The sequence below is a fragment of the Rhinolophus ferrumequinum genome, chromosome 4 (genome assembly GCF_004115265.2).
Source record: "Rhinolophus ferrumequinum isolate MPI-CBG mRhiFer1 chromosome 4, mRhiFer1_v1.p, whole genome shotgun sequence".
NCBI classification, from domain to species: domain Eukaryota; kingdom Metazoa; phylum Chordata; class Mammalia; order Chiroptera; family Rhinolophidae; genus Rhinolophus; species Rhinolophus ferrumequinum.
This window is the reverse complement of record NC_046287.1, coordinates 18,609,717-18,634,211: the sequence shown is the minus strand read 5'-3', so window position 1 is coordinate 18,634,211 and position 24,495 is coordinate 18,609,717.

The following is a 24,495-nucleotide window of genomic DNA, read 5'->3' as shown; positions in this document are numbered from 1 at the left end:
ATCAGGATTATCTGATGCTGAAACATCCAAGAAGAATTTGGTGAATTCTATACTCAAATCAGTATAAATCTATTACAAATGTTATACAAAATGAAGCCATTTATGCTACAGTACATTCATATGCAGCTTTACTGTTTGATGTAATTCTTTAGTGTAACTTGTAATGAATTTTATCTGAAGTTATCAAAGCTTATTTGAGTTATTTTTATGCTTTAATTGTCCATTTCAATAGAACAGAATAATGTTTCTTTTATGAAACTGTATTACTTCAAAGAAAAAGATATGGTTAATAATCATAAATTCAATTTTAGATGAAAATATGTTTCTTAGATTTATTTTTCAGCAAGCACAGACTTTAGTAGATTTTTTTCTTTCTAGTAAGAATTTCCCTAGTATTTCTAATAACTAACGAAATATCAATAGAGTGTATATAGTATACTTAGTCTTAACAGTTCTGTTGTATTTAAATCTGATTACTATTGTTTGGGAATATAACTATAAATCAGAAATTATGGTCACTTCTTCCAGATTCAAGATTCAAGGAAAATCTTTGAAATAGTAAAGAGCAATACTGCTAAGAAGATTTCAGTTTCTGGCTCTCTTCAATACTACTTTTTTTAAGTCCTTGTGTTTTTAAGACAAATATAAATTATTCTTCCAATTCCTGTCTTTCAGTTCCTTGAAAGTCTTTCTCCTATGATCTTGTGTCCCGCTGTACTTCATCCTCTCATTCTCATAGTTATTACCAAGATCTTGTTATTTCCAGGATTTTACATACATCCCATAAATGTCAATATCATGTGTTCCTTTATCTGACCAATGCCATTTTATTGTTTTAGCTCCAACCTTCAGGTGCTCTGAATGCAGCAATCCTCCCAATTCCCCTAGACCACTGAGACTACCAGGTTTTCATCTTCCAAACCTCTTCCAGTCCAGAGTCCCCTCCTGCCCACTCTATATTTCACTGTCAAGCAGTATAATTGCCCTGCCTGTAAACCTTGACTCACCTTCCCTACTGCCCACGGTGTTGTAAAATCACAGCAATGGTTAGATGTAATGTGTTGTCTGCTTTGGACCACACTCTTTCCCTGGGATGTGATTGAGAAACAAACGGGGCTTTGCTGCTACCAGATTGGTGTACTATATACCACTTATTCATTTGCTTTCTCCTTCAGATGAGTATTTTACATGTTTTTCTTTTTCCTGAAACCTTCAATAAATCCATAGCTGATCTGCATTCCCAGGTGATGACATTATTGCCTAAATGAGAAAATGGAGGTAATTTGAAAAAATCTAGAAATCATGAACACTGCATTCATCCACCTACGGATACTTTCATCCATAAGCTCTATCTTCCCACTTTCTCTTATCTAAAGACACTTTCCATTCATACATGAGACCCTATCTCCTTCCACCTACTTAATGACACCTGTCAGTAATTCTTCTACCCTTTCAACTTTATCATTCCTTTCAGAATAACAATATCCCATTATTTTTCCCATCTTTTACACATTTTCCTCCATCAACTACTACTTCACTACTTAAAAGCACTGTCTTTGTTCACTTTGCAGTCTTGTTAAAAACATTCCATTTAATGTTTTTGTTAAAGTCACTTTATATCTACCGTATTGCTAAACATATTTTTAAATTTCAGTACTCAACTTAATCATTGCTCACCTTTATCAGCAGGATTGGACACAGATCCTTTTATACTCCTCCAAGCACATAGTTACCTCAGCTTTCATGACCCCACAAAACTCAGTTTCCCTCCTACTTTACTGGCCCTTCATTCTTGCTCTTTCCTGATGGCTCTTTTTTTCTCCCTAATCCCTTCAATTTAAAGTGTCTAGAGCCTCAGACTTTGAACTACCTCATTTCAATAGCTACAAGACTTTCCAATCTTGTCTACTCTCCTGATTTTATTATCTGTTAAAATTTCCAGCTCAGAGCTCTCTCGGGAACTCCAGACTCATAGGTATATTATACTGCTTTTGTGACAATGCTATTTGGATGTCTAAGAGACATTTCAATCTTTTCAAGTCTAAAATTGAATTTTTGGTCTCCCCCTATAAACTGGCTCTTCTCTCATCCTTTCCCTTCTTAATCAATCACAACTGCACCAATACAGCTGCTAGACAAAAAAAAAAAAAAAAAAAAATCACAGAATTATTCTTGACATCCCTTATTTTCCTACATCAAATCTATTAGAGAATCCTGTGGTTTCTACCTTCAAAATATATCCAGAATATTACTAAATTTTTTCCAGCTTCCCTATTCCAACAACTCCATGGCCGGAGCAACCAATATCTCTAGCCTGTGTTACTGAAACAGCCTCCTAATAAATCTCTCTCTGTCTACCCTTGACTCCTGAGAATCTCTTAATATAGCAATCATATGTGTCCATTTAAAATGTAATTCAGATCATATCACTACTCTGCTCAAAACTACGCAGTGATTCCCACTTCACAACAGCCAAACCCAAAGGGCACCTATAAGCCCTACATGATTTCCCTCAGTGAGAGCTTTTGATCAAATTTTTTGATAGTTCCGATCTTGCTCACTGTACTTCAACCACGACGGCATTTGTTCCAGGCACTGAGCATAGCAGGCCCTTTCTGACACAAAGCTTTGCCACACATTGTTTCCTCTGTCCTAAATGCTTTCTCCCCAAATATCTGTATGGTTCACGTTTAAATCTTTGCACAAATGTTACCATGTCACTAGGCCTCCTTTGGTAAAAATTGCAACCTGTACTATCCCTGACTCTCTCAACCCCTTTGCCCTATTTTACACGTTTTTTCCACTGTAGCCCTTATCATACTTTAATTTACCTCTTTCTTGCTTTTAAATTACACTTTCTGAGTAATTTCTATCTTCCCTGATGGATGTTAGCAGAAAAGCAGGAACGTTCGGTTTGTTAATGTAGCCCAAGGATACACAAACTTACTGATGCATGATAGGTAGTTATTTCTTTACCAAATGAAATAACAAGAGCTAATATTTTATGAGCACTTAATGCTTGTCAGACACTGTACTAAATGCCTTACACATCTTACAGATATTATTGTCACTAATATATGGCTATCAACAGTCGGGGGTCGGGGGAGGTCAGATATTATTCCAAAGGCTTTAGGTACATTAACACAGTTTATCTGAACAACAGTCCACATGAAGTGAGTCCTATTATATTTCCATTTTGTTAAAGGAGGAAACTAAGACACATACAATTTTGTAACTTGCTCAAGGCTACATAGCTAAAAAAAAAAAACATCGTGAAGCTGGTATTCACGTCCAGGCAGTCTGGAGCTGGCATCCAAGATTTACCCACACGTGTACTATCTCATGCTAGAGGGTAGAGGGGTGAGATTTGAAATCAAGTAGTGGAATTCCAGAGCCCACATTCTTCTTAATGACCAATAGATATTTCATTCACTGCTAGACCATTAGCAATAAACCAGGGCCCACTGGCCAACCGAGTGTGTTCTTTTTAAGTTCTATTCAGTTGTCACAGGCACTAGAAAGAAAGAGTAGAATGCTGTAAAAATATTCAATGTCTTCAATGACTTTGAGATATAAGAATTTAAATAAGTTCTTATTCTTATGAATGCATTAACTCTATGTCTGCATTGAATGCTACTCCAGTGACATGTAAACAGTAATAAGTACCTGAGGGAACATAAGCATGCCACTTAATCACTCCAGGCTGCATTTGTTATTGCATCAAAATGTGACAAGTTTGAATTAGATGAATTTTAAATTTCTAATTTTAAAATGTTAGATCACAGGTGAAAACATTGAATTTACATTATACATTTGCTATCTTCTTTTACAATTTCATGTGAATTATTTTACCGCAAAATTTATTTTTAAATTATTTGTCATCATAATCATCATAATGGACACTAATGTTTCTCATAAACCCACATATTAAATTTAAAAATTACATCAGGATTCATACACTAGTAGATACACAAGTATTCACAAATGACAATGGTTAAAAGGCATGGTTTAAGAAGAATTGCAATCAACTCTACTTGTAATTTTCCCTACTGTAGGACTATAATTATGATTTCTCCTTGACAGTTTATTTCATCAAAAAAAACATAATCCATTGTTGCAATTTGTTAAATATGTCCATAAAAATTACAAATTTTATGTTTATGGACTTCAAAGACTCTACAGGATATGTTGTTGTTAAATGAATACCTTCAAGTCCTAACTTCTTTCTAAGTTTTATGAGAAAGTTGTCTAAAATTGTCAGATAATGAAGGAAATAAAATTTACCACAGAGAAAAGATTTCATGGAAACATCTGCTCAGAGCTTTGCATGGAAATTTAAGGAACTCACTCTGAACATTTTCAGAGCTTGCTTTTGTGCATCAAGGCTATCTATGCAGGTTTACTCATAAATAATTGAATTTTAATTTTCCCTTTCAACATAGTCCCAATTTAGACTTAAGAGTCCCAAACAATATAACTCAGGGTTTTCTTTCTGACAAGAGCACAAATTAAAAGCAGCTGTTGTCATTTGGACGAAAACTTGAGCATAACTATACATTTTATCTTGAATTTTATATTTCCTAAGTGTAGTAGAAATTCAAACAGAAGCTGCCTTCTCACAAATGCAAATTATAAAATGATCATGAGATTTTAATCATCATTTTTTAAACATATGACTGATATCTACAGTAGAGCTTATCATATAATTTGATATTCATGTTGCATAATAATCTTTTAAGATTTTCAGTCATTTTTTTATGTACTAAAGGATACAATTAGATATATTGGATACTACATTTGAAAATGGACACTAAATAAAGTTGCTTGTACAATTTGTGTTTTTATTCCTAAAAGGTTATTTACATTTAAAAAGTTTACTTGTTTATAAATACACACACATATAAACTGCATTTTTGTAAGTCAAAAATTGTCGTGTGTGTGTGTGTGTGTGTGTGTGTGTGTGTGTGTAATGTTTTTGGTTTGGGACTAGTTTAAAAGAAATCACAATTTGACAAAATGATTTTTATCAAATTTTACCCAGGATTAAATACTATTAAAATATGGCAATACAAAAACCACAGAATTTTGGCTCATATTTCATTCTATACTATATCAAAATCAGATTTGTATACTCACTTTCCAAATAAAAACATAATATATACAAAGACTAGTTAACAGCATAAGGACATGAGTGATCCCCATGAGTTGTATCTATAAGGAAATTGCTGGAAACAATAATAATAAACAACACTTTATTTAGAAATGATCTGTTTTTAAGATTTAGGACTAATACTTATGATTATTCAATTATATGCAGCACAGATATTTGGATATTTCTGTGAGCCAAGGCTTTAACATTCAATTGTAAGGTTCAGTTAATTGAATACTTCCTGATTTTAGTGGGAGGGATAAAAGGTGACTTAAAGGCTACTGTTGCATTTTTAGAGTCTCTCCCAGATTCAGTAGAAGAATCTTTGGGAATAAAACTCTAACATTTGGCAGTAGGTCCTGTATCAGTTACATCCTTATGTTCAAGCAGCAAAACCTTCCAACATCAGTTTCTCCAACAATGAGCCTGTGTCATAATGATCCTCACCCTGAGAGGTGCTTAGAAATTGGTTCAAAGTAAAATAACACAGAGTCATATTGTTTACTGGTAAGTACTTGAGAAGGTGAAAGGTCTTATTCCAACAATATCAGTATCAGTCAGGCACAAAATCATCTGTAAAATGTCAGTATAATTATATTTAAATTTGTTTAATTTCACATGCTTTGGCTTTATCTCTTAAATTATCAAATCTCTCTTTATATCCCAATTGATAGACAACTGATTCGCTTTCAAGGCTACAGAAATAACACTTTGTTTATCTGTCATATATTTTAAGATTAAAAAATGATGGTCTATTTGTATTTGGGGGATGGAAATGTGAAGTTTTAATAACAAAAGAGATACCATACTATATTTCTTATATTTCTAAATTGTCTAATATATTATGATAATATAAAATGTATTTACTTCTTTATACAAAAATCAGTGTTTCAATTTATAAATGGATGTCGAGTAGCTATTTTTTGTCACGTATATTAAAAAGTCATGTGTTTCAGAATCAGATAGCAGGTGTGCTTTTGTTTTTTCCAAAACACATATGCTGATTCCACATGCTAGAAGTATTGCATACATATTATATGTGGAGATACCGGGCACACACATTTATTTTGAAAATGCTCTGAGTTATTCTGAGCTGCATATCTGTCTATGAACTACAAACTTGGCACAATATTCAAAGAGGAGAAGTTGCTAACATTCCCAGCAACAAGTAACCTTAATCGTGTCAGTTTCTCTCAGGCATGATACAGGTTCCAAACAATGACATTCACGTCCATAGATGATAAACTGGTATCTACTAGGCTCACTGAAATTTAAGATTCATAAACTAAAGTGATCATATTATTATAAGATATATTAAAGTGTGGGTGGGCTACTCAATGCTTCGTAACATTGCAAAGCTGTCACTATTCATACATAAAAAATAATTAAAAATTCCAGTAATTTTAGGAAAGTTGTTTCTTTTTTTTTTTTTTTTTAAATAACATCTCCACCATTGGTTGTTTGACCTTGGTTGTTGTTTTCAGTTATCATTAAGTTTGCTTTTTGGCATACAAATATTGTTGATTTTGCTTTAGTGTAACATTAGATTGTTGAGGACTTTATAGTAAACATTTTTGAGTATTGTAATCCATGTTTCCATCAATGTTATTTTCCTTTAAAATTATCTACTCTGTGGGTGTTAAGATGCATGCATTGTAACTTAAATATGAATAATATATGTTACACATTTCTAAACATAAACCACTAAATTTTGTATTTAGCCACTTAAAACATATCAGTCCACTTAAAAAAAATTAGATCAGTTTTACGTTCACAGTAAAACTGAGTTTCCATGTGTCCCTTGATCACACATTATTCATAGATTTCCCCACCATCAGCATCCCACTCCAGAGGGGTACAAATTTTACAACTGATGAACCAACACGGACACATCATTATCACCAAAGTCCCTGTTCGCCTTAAGTTTCACTCCAGGTGTTGTACCTTTGATGGGTTTTAACAAATGTACCATGACATGCATCCACCATGACAGTATCATTCAGAAAGGTTACAATGCCCTAAAAATCCCCTGAACTCTATATATTCATCCCTTCCTTTCCAAAAACGGGCAACTACTGATCTTTTTATTGTCACCATACTTTTGCCTTTTCCAGAATATCATAGTTGGAATCAGACAATAAGTAGCCTTTTCAGATTGGCCTTTTGTACTTCATAATGTGCATTTAAGCTTCTTCCATGTCTTTCCGAGGCTTGATAGTTCGCTGTGTTTCCCTGAAAATAAGACCTTGCCGGACAATCAGCACTGATGAGTCTTTTGGAGGAAAAATTAATATAAGAGCAGGTATTATATTATATTATATTATATTACATTATATTATATTATATTACATTATACCCAGTCTTATAGTAAAATAAAACTGGTATTATATTATATTACATTACATTATATTATATTATATTATTATATTATATCATATTATATTATACCTGGTCTTATAGTAAAATAAGACTGGGTCTTATATTAATTTTTGCTCCAAAAGATGCATGAGAGTTGATTGTCCGGCTAGGTCTTATCTTCGGGGAAATACAGTATTTCTTTTTAGCGCTAAATAATATTCCATGTATGGATGCAGTACAGTTTAATTATCCATTCACCTTTTGAAGATCATCTTGGTTTCTTCCATGTGCTGGTAATTATGAATAAAGTGGCCATACATATATATTTGTGTGGACAAAGTTTTCAGCTTTATTTCCTTAAAAAGTGGATTGGGTTCCCAGATACTCTTTTCACCACGGTGTGGTCTGTTGAACTGCTCCTAACAAAGGACTATTAGAACCAGTGTTGTCAACCACCTAAATATTGTCTTTTTCTAGAAGTTTCTAATACCCTCATCCCCACCACCAGATCAGATTCCCTAAGAAGTCACAGCAGCATACCAGATCAAGCTTTTGCTTCCCACGACATTTTGTGCACTGCTTAAGTTAAAATGGTAAAAATGAGGCCTGGTTCATTCTTTACATTGCCTTGTTCATTGAGGAGTAATAGAAAGCAACTTCATCTCAAAGAATACTGAAATATTTATATGCAAGACATTGTTCTAGGTGCTCTAAGTGATGGAAACAATGCAAAAACATAATGCCCATTTTGATTCCCTGAAAATAACAATTGTAACACTCCTTGAGTTCCATATTTGAATCCATTATTTAGTAAGATACACAAATATGATGTGTTCATATTTTCGGGTGATATATATAGTAAACAATATCATAAAATTATTTATTAAACAAGATCGGCTTTAAATACTCATTTTTTAGCCAAAAGAGGTGCTACCACACTCACTTCTACTACAATTTTCCTAAGATTGAATTTAAGATTGTTATAAAATAAGTGAAACTAGACCAAATGTGGCTATATGTAATGTTTTAAAAATCAATCCAGTTGTGCTTATTTTCTTAAAAATAGGTCCTCTCCTCCTATTCAGGGAGCATTTGTCCTTTGGAGTTTGTCTGAACAAATCCAGGCATACTCGATGATTCAATCTCTCTAAGCAGGGAAGCTCCTGTATCCAGGGAAACCAGTGTGGGCTGCCAGGCCCTAAAGTTAAGATAGAAGAAGCCCTGCTAGCTGGGCTGTACAGAAGCAATCTGCTATCCATCTCTTTGAGTCTGGGCTTCTTTGAGCCTGTGATGCCTCCTGACCAATCTGGAAATATACCTGTGCCCCCAGTCATGTTTGTTATCTGCTGCCTTGTGGTCCATACCCATAGGCCACCCATGGAGATGATGGTCACAATCAAAAGCAAATGTTCTCAGATCTGTGCTGGTGTCTGTGGCTCCACATGCAAGCAAGGAAACAACCACAGGAATAGCAGTTGTGTCTTTTGAATCACAGTGAGGAATTTCTATGATCTTCACTTAGCAGCTGCTTTCTTGGAGTCATACAAGCTGAAAACACTGGCCTGTGTTCAACATTGTGTGAGAACTTCAGTTCTAGAATCAAAATGACTGTGGTTTGACATCTGACTGTGCCATTTGCCACCTGTCAGAGCAAAGTGAATTATTTAACCATGTAGGGCCTCCGTTAATCTCGTCTAATCAATGAGGGTAAACATAGAGGATAATTTATAGAGATGTTGAGTGAATTAACTAAGACAAAGCATCTAAAGGACTTATTGTGGTGCAGAAATGAAATAAGCAATTCATAATGATACCTGCTAATATTTTTTGTGGTATTCGCACGCCTTTTCTTTCACTTCTGAAAATATAAAGACAAGGTCCGTGAATAAATACATATATTGGAGAATATGATTTCGGACAAACGCTAAACTCTACTTTCATGATACCGTGCAATTTTAGTTTTGAGATCTGCACCCTCTGCTGTGTCTATAGAAAAAAATAAAATAAATAAGATAACTGTGTCTTCAGAACAAATCCCAGGTCTGTTCACATGGCCCTAGTGTAAGGGTGTGGGCTTGACCCTCACTCAGGCTTATCAGTAGAGAGGGACATAAACGCTCTGTCATGCTTAGTTTGTATTTGTCCTTGATTGCCTAGCTCATGACATGGGCAACAGTCTGTGCCTATTCCTGGTGCAAGAGAAGAACAGAGAGAATATGACTGTAGCCTGGAAAGGAAAAGTCCTGATTCCTATTAATCCATGAAGCAAGAAGAACAAGAAGAAGGAGAGAGGAGTGGAATGTTGTGTTTTAAATGATGAATGAGGTCTAATTAACTGAGCCCTTTACATTTCTAATAAATCATGGCCCTGTTGATGTTCGACTCTAAACCATCCACTCTGTTACAGACACAAGGGTAGGGAAGGAGATGAGAGAAAGCTCCCTTCCCCAGTGCTATCTAGGTAGGGAGAGAAGATTTATTTTCTATGTAGACCAAGATAACTTCATAAACAGAGGCACATAAGCCTCTTTCCACTAATGATACCATAGATAGATCGTAGACCAATAGATAATCATCATCATCACCTCGTCATCCAAATTATTACTTTTTAATTAGTTATCTGATTAACTGAGATCCTTTCTCAATTTGCTCTTTCATATTAGGACAAATTTGAAAATGAACGGAATTTTATTGAAAAAAATGACAAAAATGAGAGTCACTGATAGTCACAGTTCCCTCCTCCATTTTCTATCAAACATTCCATGATTGTCATCGACATGAACCTTGCATGCACAGTGTTGTCCTGGCAACGACCAGTCATTTTCCTTGACCTCTCCCCTCAAGACAGGATGAGTCTACCAAGCTTTGCTCTCACAAAGTACCCATATTCCTATTCATTACTGCCACTATAAAATAAACACACATCTGAAATATAAACAAGGTTTTATTATCTATAAAAGGAGAAACCTGCCAGAACTTGAAAAATGAAAGATAACATAAAATGTGAAATGTATTATTACTTTACATCATGCTAAACAGCTTACAATTAAAAATATGTCGGGGCCGGCCTGGTGGCTCAGGCGGTTGGAGCTCCGTGCTTCTAACTCTGAAGGCTGCCGGTTGGATTCCCACATGGGCCAGTGGGTTCTCAACCACAAGGTTGCCGGTTCAACTCCTCTAGTCCGACAAGGGATAGTGGGCTCCGCCCCCTGCAACTAAGATTGAACACGGCACCTTGAGCTGCTGCTGAGCTCCCGGATGGCTCAGTTGGTTGGAGCGCATCCTCTCAACCACAAGGTTGCCGGTTCGACTCTCGCAAGGGATGGTGGGCAGCGCCCCCTGCAACTAGCAATGGCAACTGGACCTGGAGCTAAGCTGCGCCCTCCACAACTAAGACTAAAAAAGGACAACTTGAAGCTGAACGGTACCCTTCACAACTAAGATTGAAAGGACAACAACTTGACTTGGAAAAAAGGCCTGGAAGTACACACTATTCCCCAATAAAGTCCTGTTCCCCTTCCCCAATAAAATCTTCAAAAACAAATACATATGTCAATTAAAACCGTCCCGATATTTCCACATAAATATGGACAGATAATTTTTTACAAAGAAACAAAAAACATACAATGGAGAAAAGACAGCCTTTTCAATAAATGGTGCTGGGAGAATTGGAAACACACGTGCAAAAGAATGAAACTGGACTGCTATCCGTCACCATGTACCAAAATTAATTCAAAATGGATCAAGGAACTAAGTATATGACCTGAAACAATAAACTACATAGAGGAAAACAAAGGTACTAAACTTAAGGACCTTGGGTTCAAAGAGCATTTTACAATTTGACTCCAAGGCAAGGGAAGTAAAAGCTAAAATACATGAATGGGACTATATCAAACTTAAAAGCTTCTGCACAGCAAAAGAAACCATCGACAAAATAATGAGGCAACCAACTGAATGGAAGATTTTGGCAAACAGCACCTCCAATTAGGGGCTAACATCCAAAATATAGAAGAAACTAGTACAACTCAACAACAACAACAAAAACAAACAACACAATTGAAAAATGGGCAGATGACCTGAAGAGACATTTCTCCAAAGAGGACATACAAATGGCAAATAGACATGAAAAAATGCTCAACCTCACTAATCATCAGATAAATGCAAATAAAAACCACAATGAGATATCACCTCACCCAACTTAGAATAGCTATCATCAACAAGACAAATAGTAACAAGTGTTGGAGAGGCTGTGGAGAAAAAGGAACCCTCAAACACTGTTGGTGGGAATGCAGATTGGTGCAGCCACTATGGAAGGCAGTGTGAAGGTTCCTCAAAAAATTAAGAATGGAATTACCATATGACCCATCAATCCCTCTTCTGGGTATCTACCCAAAAAATGTGAAAACATGTATCCATAAAGACATCTGTGCTCCAATGTTCACTGCAGCTTGGTTTACGGTGGCCAAGACATGGAAATAACCGTAATCTCTTTCGATGAATGAATGGATAAAGAAGTTGAAGTATATATACACAATGGAATACTATTTGGCTGTAAGAAAAGATGAAATAGTACCATTTGTGACAACATGGATGGATCTTGAGATTATAATGCTAAGTGAAATAAGTCAGAGAGAAAAAGTAGAGAACCATATGATTTCACTGATATGTGGTATATAAAACTGAAAACAACAAAACAAGACAAGCAAATGAAGGAACAACAACAAATAGACATAGACAATAGTTTAGTGGTTACCAGAGGGTAAAGGGGGCAGGGGTGACGGGGTTCTAAAACAGGGTAAACGGGTCTAATATATGGTGATGGAAAGAGAACTGACTCTGGGTGGTGAACATACAATGTGAGATATAGATAATGTATTGCAGAATTGTATTTCTGAAATCTACGTAACTTTACTAATTGTCACCCCAATAAACTTTAATTAAAAAAAAGTTCCTGAAATCTTCTAATCATATCAGTTGTAAGATTTAAAATTAAAGTTCTAAAGTGAGAAAAAATGTCCACCTTAGAATTAATAAAATGCAATAAATTATATATAGTATATAATATGCTTAGTTATATCTGGCTATGCATATCATTATGAACGTCAAAACCATTTCCCTATGTTTAGTTTATTCATATTTTAATTTAGTTTATTCATACTTTTATTTAGTTTATTCATATTTTCTCATATTGCCAAAAGCTAAGGACTTCCAAGTTTCAAATTGTACTGATGAGTAAGATAGAAGACAGTAGAACATGGCATTAGACATGGGAGCTTATATGAATATAAGTTAATAATAGTTTTCATCTATTTAAATAATTTTCATATTGAAATGAAAAAAAATCAAGAAATCAACTAATACATGTAGTGAAGGATCCAGTTAATGAATTTTACAGAGTTCTTCATCTCAAAATCATTTAGAAATGCAATTTCAACATTTTTATACCAGGGTCAGAGATATCTGAGGCCCTTAATTAATTTGCTTTTGTCAATCAGTTTTTGTGTTTGTTTTAATCTAACTCTATGAAAAGAGCATTGGTTTAGATCATTTAGTTACTTTCAGACTAAAAACATGGGGAATCCATAGAATCTCTGAATGTTTTCTGAGAAAAAGGAAACGCCTGATTTTTATTCCACATACGTAAGTTTAGAGTTTGAATTATTTATTGCTAGCAAGGTGTTTTCACTTCATTTTGACCATGTGCAATATGTACAAGTTTCCATATCAAATAAGTTGACTTACCAAACTAATATTCTATCTAGCATCATATTTGTTCTGAAAACATCATTTGTATATGCATTTATATACATATATTTTTATAACGAAAAGTAGTACACCATCTTTAAATTAATCAAATAATGAAATAATCAAATAACAAAAAGTAGTACACCATCTTTTAATTAATCAAAGTGAACCAAGTGCATATCAAATGATCTTCAGACTTTGCATTTAACAGTGTAAACTAAATGTGGTTTTTGGCATGCTCCAGTATAGATGGGCCCTTAATTGTGCCCATCTATTCTGAATTCTGGACTCCATTTAGATGGTTCCCATGCCTCTTAGAGAAAACTAAAATGAAAAGTGGAAGGAATCAAGCCATTAAAAGCCTGGTTACAAACAGACTGTCCAATTTAAACATTAAGTGTAGTTAACATTAATAATATTTTATTTATAAAGTTTAATACTCAACATAACTGTATATGTTACCCTGTTTCCCCGAAAATAAGACCTAGCCAGACAATCAGCTCTAATGAGTCTTTTGGAGCAAAAATTAATATAAGACCCAGTATTACATTATATTATATTATATTATGTTATATTGTACTATATTATATGACCTGGTCTTATATTATAGTAAAATAAGACTGGGTCTTATATTAATTAAATCAGCATTAGAGCTGATTGCCCAGATAGGTCTTATTTTTGGGGAAACACGGTAGAAGCCCATTTCTCTGATTTTACAGATGTGGGAACTGAGTCATATAGGTAGACAGTATTAGGGGCTATATGTTAAACCAATATATTCTGACCTAAAGACTACATATACTTAGAAACCATATGCAATACTAATTCGCCTTTCTGTATTATTTGCCCATGACAACTTTTTATATCAGTTTTAAAAATATTTAATAAATATAACAATATGCATTTAATAGTATTTAGATTGTACCTCAATTAAATTATAGGCACCACTGAGGACATATTTTTGGCTCACAATTTCAAATTATACTCAAAATAAAGCTACACCACTGTTTGTCTACCTTAAACATGATATTTTAATATTCCTTTATCAGAATAATATTCTTATAACCAGTGCACTTTGAGATATCCATCTAAATTGTAGCTAATTTAACTTGTTTGTAAATACTTATTGTGTGGTAGGATAATTTCCAGGATATATTTTCAAGGCAAGAGAAAGTAAGTCACAAAATTTACAACTTAAATGATCTTTTAACATATTATTACAACACAAAAAGGTATTTTAAAAGTAAAAACAAATAAAAATGCTTTTGTTTATAACTATTAGCATAAGGTAGTGATGTTTTTATTTTCCATTTTGTTTTCTAAATTTTATTCTTTATAAGTGTTGTCTCTTTTATGTTCACTGCAAAACTACCTTTAACATGACTTACATTTAAATGTGCCATCATGCCACTACATTTAGGTAGAAATTTCAGCAGTTGCCACATCGCTAGAATTTCTAGGCATCTTTTTCTTGTACTCAACTCTCCTGGCTTCGTATTTTGTGATATGCTCTAAAAGTTAGTAACATTACTAACTGTGTCAGAGGTAATGATTTATTACAAAATACCAATTTTACTATGTAAGATTCCACTTATATGAAATTTGTATATTTAATACTATCTGCCAATAATACTTTGTTTCCTTGTACTGTCAGGACCCTGTATAGAATAATTTCATTGACAGAAATCATATTTTACTTGTATTTATTTCAACTGCTCCATGGTCAAAGTCTTTTTTCAGACTTACTGAAAGTTTTGTTTAAAAAAATCTTCAACACTTCACGCACGCACACACACACACACACACACACACACACACAGAGGAAAACTCATTACTAGAAAGCAACCACTAAAAAAATCTGTCGCATACTAGACAATCCAAGAAATATTCTCCTAAATATACTATTAAGAAAGCCAAAAAAAGATATATCTTCCATGGATGGAGACATTCTGTTTCAATAGAGATATTCCAACTGGGAAAGAAATAGGAGGACTTTTTTGGCTGATTCCCATAGATAATGTCAAACTCAGATAAGATAAAGCTATACCAATCTGAGAAGCATTTGCGTTTGTGAATTAGTAGTATTGAGATTCTGTGCAAAATGTAAAGAGAATATAAAGTTGAGTGTTTGGTTATCTCAGGTCAGTTGTAAAAATGTGGATAAACAAGAAAATGTAATGGAAAATAAAAAAGACAAGGGATTAACGCTATACAAATATTAAATGTATTATACCACCACAAAATAATTTCAAAGTTAAGTACTAGCATAAAAAAGATCAAATGATGAAAGAGACTTAAAAACACAATAATAGTACATGTCATATTCACAAAGGACTACAGATCCATTAAGAGGAAATATTGAGTAAATGAGTTTATATATAAATATATTCATTATAATATAAATTCACCCAAAATAAAAACCAACTCTGTTACACAGGTCAATTACATTAAATGTGAATCAAATTCAAAAAATTATCAAAATATTTTGAGTAGTTAATTAAAAATTTGAAGGAATGAAAGGGTTATGACAGCAAGATGGTGGAAAAGGAAGCTGCAGACCCTCCTTCCTGTCATGGAGATATCAACTCAATAATACACAGAACAATTTCCTTTACCAGAAATCTAGATTCCAGTTGAAAGGCTCTTGCGTGCCCAGTGAGTTTAAAACCAGCTACACTGAAGCTGGCAGGATAATCTGGGACATAATCTCACCACAGTCCCTCCCTCTAGCACAGTGCCAGAGGAAACTCCTCACTCCTGGCTTCTTGGGGGTTAGGGGGAGCACTGCACTATACAAGGTCGGACAATTAAGTTCATGAACTTTGTTACAACAATGTTGCTAACCTTTTGTGATATCAGAGGGATTATTCATTATGAATTTGGACCAACTGGACAAACAGTTAACCAAGTTTACTATTTGGAAGGGCTGAACATGCTGCATGAAAAGGTTAGACGACCTGAACTTTTCGCCAACAATTCATGGCTCTTGCATCAAAACCATGCACCAGCTCACAGGGCACTGTCTGTGAGGGAGTTTTTAGCCAGTAAACAAGTAACTGTATTGGAATACCCTCCCTACTCACCTGATCTGACTCCCTATAATTTCTTTTTTTTTACCCAAAGATCAAGGAAATATTGAAAGAAAGACATTTCGATGACTTTCAGGACATGAAGGGTAATACGATGACAGCTCTGATGGCCATTCCAGAAAAACAGTTCCAAAATTGCTTTGAAGGGTGGACTAGGTGCAGGTCTTGGTGCATACCTTCTCAAGGGGAATGCTTTGAAGGTGGCTGTAGTGATATTCAGCAATGAGGTATGCAGCACTATTTCTAGGATGAGTTTTTCGAACATAATTGTCTGATCCCGTATGTCCAATATTCTGACCTTTGGGGTGATTGCCTACCTGAAGTACTGGCTTCTGTCTCACAAGTCTCTAAGCACTGATAAAACTGGCATATCCAAGATGCCTGGGGAATACTAAGAACAAAAAAGAGCTGAGCAACATGCTGCTTCTCCAGAGGACCTGTGCAATATCCAGCCAGTAGAGGCTGATCAGATCAGAGGACTCTCCCACAAGACAGAAAGAGTGGAGCATGTGCCCAGTATTCCAGGTTTTGCTGGGATGCCTGAGGAACTGGTTTCCATATAGCCTGACCTGGGATACTGATGGGACCCAGCATACTCTACATACCTGGTGAACACTGAGAACAAAAAAGAGCTGGGCAGCATGCTCATAAAATGAGAAACAGTGAATAATATTTTATGTAATTCATTTTTAGTAAGACTTCTTTTTGATCTTACTAAGACTAGAAAGAAACATAAAATAACATAGTACCGTGTTTCCCCAAAAATAAGATCTAGCCGGACCATCAGCTCTAATGCATCTTTTGAAGCAAAAATTAATATAAGACCCGGTATTATATTATATTATATTATATTATATTATATTATACCCAGTATTTTATTTTATGTATGGTATTATATTATATTATATTATATTATATTATATTATATTATTACCGGTCTTATATTAAAATAAGGCAATATTGAAAGGGCTAAAACATGAAACAGCAATGAAGAATCAGAAGATATTCTGTAAACTCAGCTAATAAATTAGTACTTTAATCTGTCTTATCCATTTTAGTTCTAAGTGTTTTAATAGGCAGTTCTAGCAATCTTAATTTGTAGTAAATAATCACCATTCCACAAATATGTTTTGCTTTGTTTTTTTCTCTCCTTTTTTCTTCTTTGAGGCTATACAACTTATTAGAGTTGTCCCAAACACAATATGTGTTTTAAAATTAGACCTTCTTTTAAATTCCACTTTACAACTTACTACTTTTATTACTCCGGGGCAGTTATTTAATCATATGCAGAGGACAAGCATTGCATATAAACATCATTGATAGTTCTGGTAAGGATTAAATAAAATGATATACATGAAGTATTTAGCAGTGTGACTACTACATTGAATATGTTAAATCAATACTAGTTATTATTAATTATAATGATAACAAAATACTGCATATTCTCAACACCATCAATTATGAGGATGAAAAACACTTCAATTCCAATTAAATCCGTGATGTTTTAATAATGTTTTCAAGTGATGCAGTAAATGGTAACCTTTGGATTAAATAAGTTAGCCATTTATGAATGGTTCTGAATAAAACATTTTTTATTGCATGAAATAATCTATACTTATTCAAAACCAGCTGATTTTTATTAAATTATATCTAATGTTTCTTTTCTTCTTTTCAGATGGAGCGTATTCAGTTTTATCACAGCCATGAGTGATTCTCTAATAGGGTAGAAGAACCATTCTTTCATTTAATAAAATAGAAGCAAACAAAATTATAACTAAATGGCAATACTTTCAAATATTATGGTATTTACTATGTAGTAGGCCTTATTCTATTTTATGTAAGCCATTCTATAAATGAAGGTTGTTTGTTTTTTGTTTTGTTTTTTGTAATTTCTTTTTCTGTCAACACAGATGATTTCCCCATAGGTGAGCATGGGCTTTTCATCACAATGACACTTGAATCTAGGATTTAGTCAGCAACCGAAACCCACATTGTAAGTATTCTTCTGATCCTATATTTAATATGAGCAAAATTCATTTTTCTGATACCTCTTTATGTTCATCCACTTCATTTTTCTGATACCTCTTTATGTTCATTTTATTCAGAGTAAAATAATTTTGTTATGAAAATCTATTTCTATCATTTCTTTTCTAACTGTTCATGGCTATTACATTAACCACTCTATTCCACAGTTTATTTCAAATTAGTCTAATAATTTAGTTTGTAAGATTATGGTGAGTTTTAAAATAATTAAGCTTTTTAAAATACTTACAACTAGCAAATGATTAGTATTGTGAATATATATTACATGCATTAGTATTATGAATATACATCGCTATATATAGTTTGTTCCTCTGTTATACTTATATGGGATCTTTGGGATAATAGTCCTATTCTATTCTTATCAACTATGAGTATATACTCATATGTATATACATATATAATACATTAGATTACATAGATAACACTATAAAATACTATTTGTACTGTATATAAAATATATATGTACAGCTATAATATCTATATTCATAATATATAATACTATAATAAATGTGACTATAATACTATTTATCTACCTATTATCTATCCATCCATCCATCTATCCTATTCATGAAGCCCTAACTATTCTCATTTTATGATAAAGAACTGACCAAAGTGGCCTTAACATTTCCCTGAGCTTGATCAAAATTTAGACAAGCTTCTTCCAGCCTCTAGGTCTCTGACTTCACTCCTAGCTTCCACTCTTACAGAATCCACATGACCTAAACACTAAGTCCTCTGGCCTTCCTTTGCTTTGAGCATTTTTACTTTAGAAAACTAGTAATTTTTTCTCTCCCCTTTGAGATGTAAACCTTTTAAAAAGCTTCTTGCCAGTTTTATAAGGCAGGGATGTTTATCTCAGGGACCTAGAAGCCATGCTTTTGAAATGCAATCACAAAGAAGACAACACCCTTTTCTCCCAATTTTTGTGAGAGAGTAAGGAGCCTAATACCAGGCACCTTTCTTCACACCGTGAAACTACTTTCAGGCATGAAGTTATGAGAAAGCTTGCTTTATCTTTGGGTGAAACCAATTAGTAAACACAGATGGCCTGTGATCTGCACACCCTAGATTTTAAAAAGTCTTTTTTTTTTTTTTTTTTTTTTTTTGCCTTGACAGTATCTTTTTAATTAACAAAAAGGAGGAAAGAAAAGTATATTCCTATGGTATACATAGTAGGGTATGTTTGGGATTAAAAGCCCATTTTAATCTTAACAGTCCTGGGCTTGAAAATTATAATTTAATCAGTGTGATTACTTCTGATCTTCATTGCATAGAGTTATGGCCAATTTTATTAAGAAGTTATAATAAAAAATTATGACTATATAGTGAGCAGTACATCCATGTAGAATATGTTGCTAACCATGAAGTTAATGGTCATTCCTGAAAACACTATCTAAAAATTTTACCTTCAATCCAAAGTGTTATTTCTATCTGAAAGTACATGTTCCTTTAAAAATTTATCTCATTGCTTATTTACTGTATTATCATGCAGATTTCTTGGAGGTGGGGACATTGTCTTTTTTGTTTGCCATGGTATCTTCAGGACCTGGCCCAGGGGGAAAATTAAATAAATATGAATTTATTTATAAATGATATAGGAAATAAAATTTGGAAATGGTCAGCAATCAAGTATGTGGAAAACTTCTGTTTCTCATTTTCTTTTTCTTTCTTTTTTAGATCCTATTTGATTCATTGCTTTCTTTCTCTTTCAGTCGATTTCAATTTTTCTGTGTGCACATAGCCTGAAATAGTCTCTGCAAAATTCCTGATTACATAATCTGAAATCAATCCACTTTCAAAGATGATTGACTGTCTCTCAGACCCAATCCCAAATTTCCAGAAGACAGAATCTGATTAATTTATTTTGGGTCAGTATTCATCCACTGGCAAAGTAGCTGGGCAAGCAAGCAGAATCGAGCGTCACCCACCTAATTGTTGGGGACCGATCCCTATTGGATTGGCAAATGTCTCAACAACATGTTTTATATTTGTTGATAAAGAATCATCACTACTATACTAGAACTTAATGTGGTTGTCAAAGATATTTTTTGATGACAAAATTAAAGTGGAAGTTTTAAAACTTGACCCTCATTCTTGTTTTCATATCCATCTCATTGAGAGTGAAGTCTATCTTCCCTTCCCTTGAATTCAGAAGTTGAATAGAACAAAGCATTGGTGACCCTAGGCCAGTTTATGAGTTCAGACCTTAAAGAATTGCCATTTTCCATGTTCTGTCATTTTGGATGCTAGCTTATGAAACCGAGCTGTGAGGAAGAGCAAGTGACCCCATGGAGAAGCCCCTGTGGAGAGAAATAGCCACCCAACAACTTGCTACCCTTGTGAGTGAACCATCTAGAAAGTGCCTTCTCTAGCCCCAGTTGAGTTGTTCCAACAAATTCTGGGCAGAGAATGAAAGAGCTATCCAGATTATCCAGATGATCACTGCTCAAATGGCAGGTTTGTGGGCAAGTAAATATATATATATATATATTTAAGCCAAAGAGGGTTGGTTAGTTGATTTGTTTCATAGCAGTAGATAACCATAATATAAACATTGCTACAGTATATATTCAGGCATGATTTGTGTGTGTGTGCGTGCGTGTGTGTGTATGTGTGTGTGTAAAATAGAATCTACCTGCACTTACTTCTCATTTAAATTCCGATTTCACCTTATTCAATTAAAAATTTAATCACCTCAACTCTGTCCTGATACAGTTATTCATTTAAATTTCGTTATTAGGTGAAGGACAAATTAGACTTGTTCTTTTCTTTTCCACAGGGATTTCAAGAAATGCAAATAATCATTTTCTCTATTATGTTTTGGGTCACACTCATTGGTCACAAAAAGTGCTGAGCTGTATCTTTTACATAATATTATTCCTAGTGATGTTGATATAGGAGGATGTTTTTAATTACATTTTTAGCTGAGTTCAAACAACAGACCAATCATTCAGTATTTATTGACAGATTGATTAATTTCACAGGTATCTTTTGCAGTTGCTACTTACAACCTACAAAAGTGAGGATCAGCGATGCTTCAAGCACAAAGAGCAAACATGGAAAATAAACCTGGTCTTGTTTAATAAAGGTAACTAAGGAAAATTGGAGAATGATGTTAAGCTTTGGTGGATGGAGGTGGGTGGAGTTTCATCTAGTTAATTGCTGTCATGACAGGTGAACAGTGAGAGGGAAACTTTCATTGCTCCAAGCAGAGCACGACAGCTGAAAAACTTGTCCCTTACACGTCGAAATGATGAACAATTATGTTATAAATTTGTTACTTCCACATTGCATGACTCTGAATATATAATTAATATATACAGAAAACATAATAAATTAAAGTTTTTATAATATTGTGTTTAAAATTTTTACCAGGAAAAAAGGAAGACTGATTTGCTGTTTTATAACAGACTTTTTCACATTCACCAGTCTATGCAAGATGAGTTCACTTTTAACTGGACTTTTCCAAAATGAGTTTTCTCCACTTTTCAAATATCTATGTTTCCATGTCTTACAAATTGAATAAAGCACAAGATTGTAAATGCAGTCTTATTTACTTATTGTGATAGTTCTCTGTTTGTTGAGGTTGGTAAGAATAAATACAACACTTAATGACTAGCAGAAGCCAAAAGCAAAAATCAGCCTAGATTAGTTTACAATTTTCCCTATTCAGATAGAAAGCTAATATAATGAGGGATGGAGCATTTTTCATTAGAATGAATACAAATACAATCTTCCCTATAAATAGAGCATTGTACCCTTTTACTAACAACTAGAAATAACCAAATCAAAATTGCAGAAGTTGCAAATATTTTAAGGAAGAACTACAGAGGAAAAAGTCAGTAAAGGAAAATAAACGCTATAGTAATGGATTCTGATAGACTTAAAATAAAAATAACTCTCCTGTATTAAAGAGAAAAAGACAAATATGAAATTTAATATTTTATACCAATATTAAACATGGAAAAAAGAAAGTATAGGTGTCTATGCATAAAAGAGACCTGATTACAGATTTTAATACCTTTTTTGAAAAATCAAGAAGATATAGTAGGAAAGTTCTCATACCTTCCTGATAGCACAAACATAAATGGGTTCTTAAGTGAAAAATTCAGTTAAAAATCCTCTTTCCGTAACAGAGAATGATAGGTTAGAAAAACAGAAATTTGACACTCACAAGGATAAATTTAAATTCTTACCATCTTAATTTTCAACAATAAAGATCCAGAAGTATTTTATCAAAATACATTGCATGCTCGATTGCTCTAAGGTACAAATATAAGTACCTCAAAAAGAAACAAAAAAAACCCCATAAAAACAAAAAAATAGTTATGATCAAATTGATTTGGGCAGTAATTCAAGCCATACAGGGAAATATGTAACAGGTTTTTTTTTGAGTGTGTGTGGTAAAAAACACAAATATAAAATTTACCATCTTTGTTGTTATTACCTGTACAGTTCAGTAGTGTTAAGTATATTCACACTTGTGAAACAGATCTCCAGCACTTTTTCATCTTGCAATTTGAAACTCCATACCCATTAAATAAATACCCACCTCTTTCTCCTCCCACTTCCTGGTAACCACCATTCTATCTTCTGTTTCTATGATTTTGACTGCTTAGATACAGTATAGGTAATTAATATTTTTTCAGAAGTTAATGTTTAATAGAAATGCCTAAAAATACTGTATTTACCATATTTATTTAATAGACTGTTTTCCCGCAAACACATGCAAAAGTTACCTGTGAAACATAACCCTGTGGAACAGCACTTAGAGAAATACTCAGCTATTATTTTTAGAGGAAAAGTACTAGATTACTGCATTCTGCTATGTCCATTTTTAGGACAACACTTAAGAGTAAATTCTGTGTTTCCCCAAAAATAAGAACTAGCTGGACAATCAGCTCTAATGCATCTTTTGGAGCAAAAATTAGTATAAAATCCAGTATTATATTATATTATATTATATCCAGTCTTATAGTAAAATAAGACCGGGTCTTATATTATTTTTGCTCCAAAAGATGCATTAGAGCTGATTGTATGGCTAGGTCTTATTTTCCAGGAAACACGGTTTTATAAACTAGAGAAATATAAAGGTAACTGAATAGAATTATGAAATAACTAAAATCAGTGTGCTGTGGGAAAAATAATTTATTTAATTTGAGAAGATTTGGGGGCCAGCTTATAAGTTTGTATCAATTACTTAAAGCTATGCAACTTTTGGTAAGAAATTGAGTGGATACATAAAGGCAGAGAAAATAATTAATATCGAGTCAGCAAGGCAGACTTCAAATTAATAAAAAGAAGTAACAGTTTATAAAATAATTTGGCTATCTTTTACTAGACGTTTGAAGTACAAGATTTTACAACTTATTGTAAGACATATTGTAGAAAAATTCCTAATCAGGTATAAAGTTAGAACAAATACCTATAAAGTTTGTCTAAAGTTATTATACATGATTCTAGATCTTAAATTTTTGAAGAATGTCAAGAAGTATGCCTTTTAGATCTAAACAGGGTATGTATTACATAATTTGACCTGAAAAATATTTAGCTATTTTTATTCCATTACAGTTTACAACAATTTATGCAAATATAATACACATTAATGTAATCTAATTAAATCACTTGATTTTTTTTTTTTTTTTTGCTCACAAATTCTGAAAATGTATGTCATCCTTTTAATCTTCAGAGACTTAACCGAGCATTGTGAACTACTACCACTGTGAGAAATCGCAAGATCTGCTACCAGTGGGTTTATCTGGTGCTCATGCTGCTTTTCCCAAGCTTTATTTATCTTTCCCTAAACCTATTAGAGTCAATGTAATCTGTTGATGACCAAATGTGTCCTTAGGAGCTTCAGTTCTCTGAATAAATTAGTTTTGTTAAATGTTAATTGTAGGAGTCTTTGTAGACGCAAGAGTACATGGTAAACAACACTGGGTGTTTCCTTTGCTAAAATCTGACTTTTGGGTAACTTTCTGCTTACTTGCTATTTCTGGTTCCTAAAGGATACAAAACCCTCTCCTTTGTCCCAGGAACCCTCCTTCTTACTTGTTTTTTCCCAAGATGTTGGAATCATATCCTTCATAACAACGCAAAACTTTAAATATG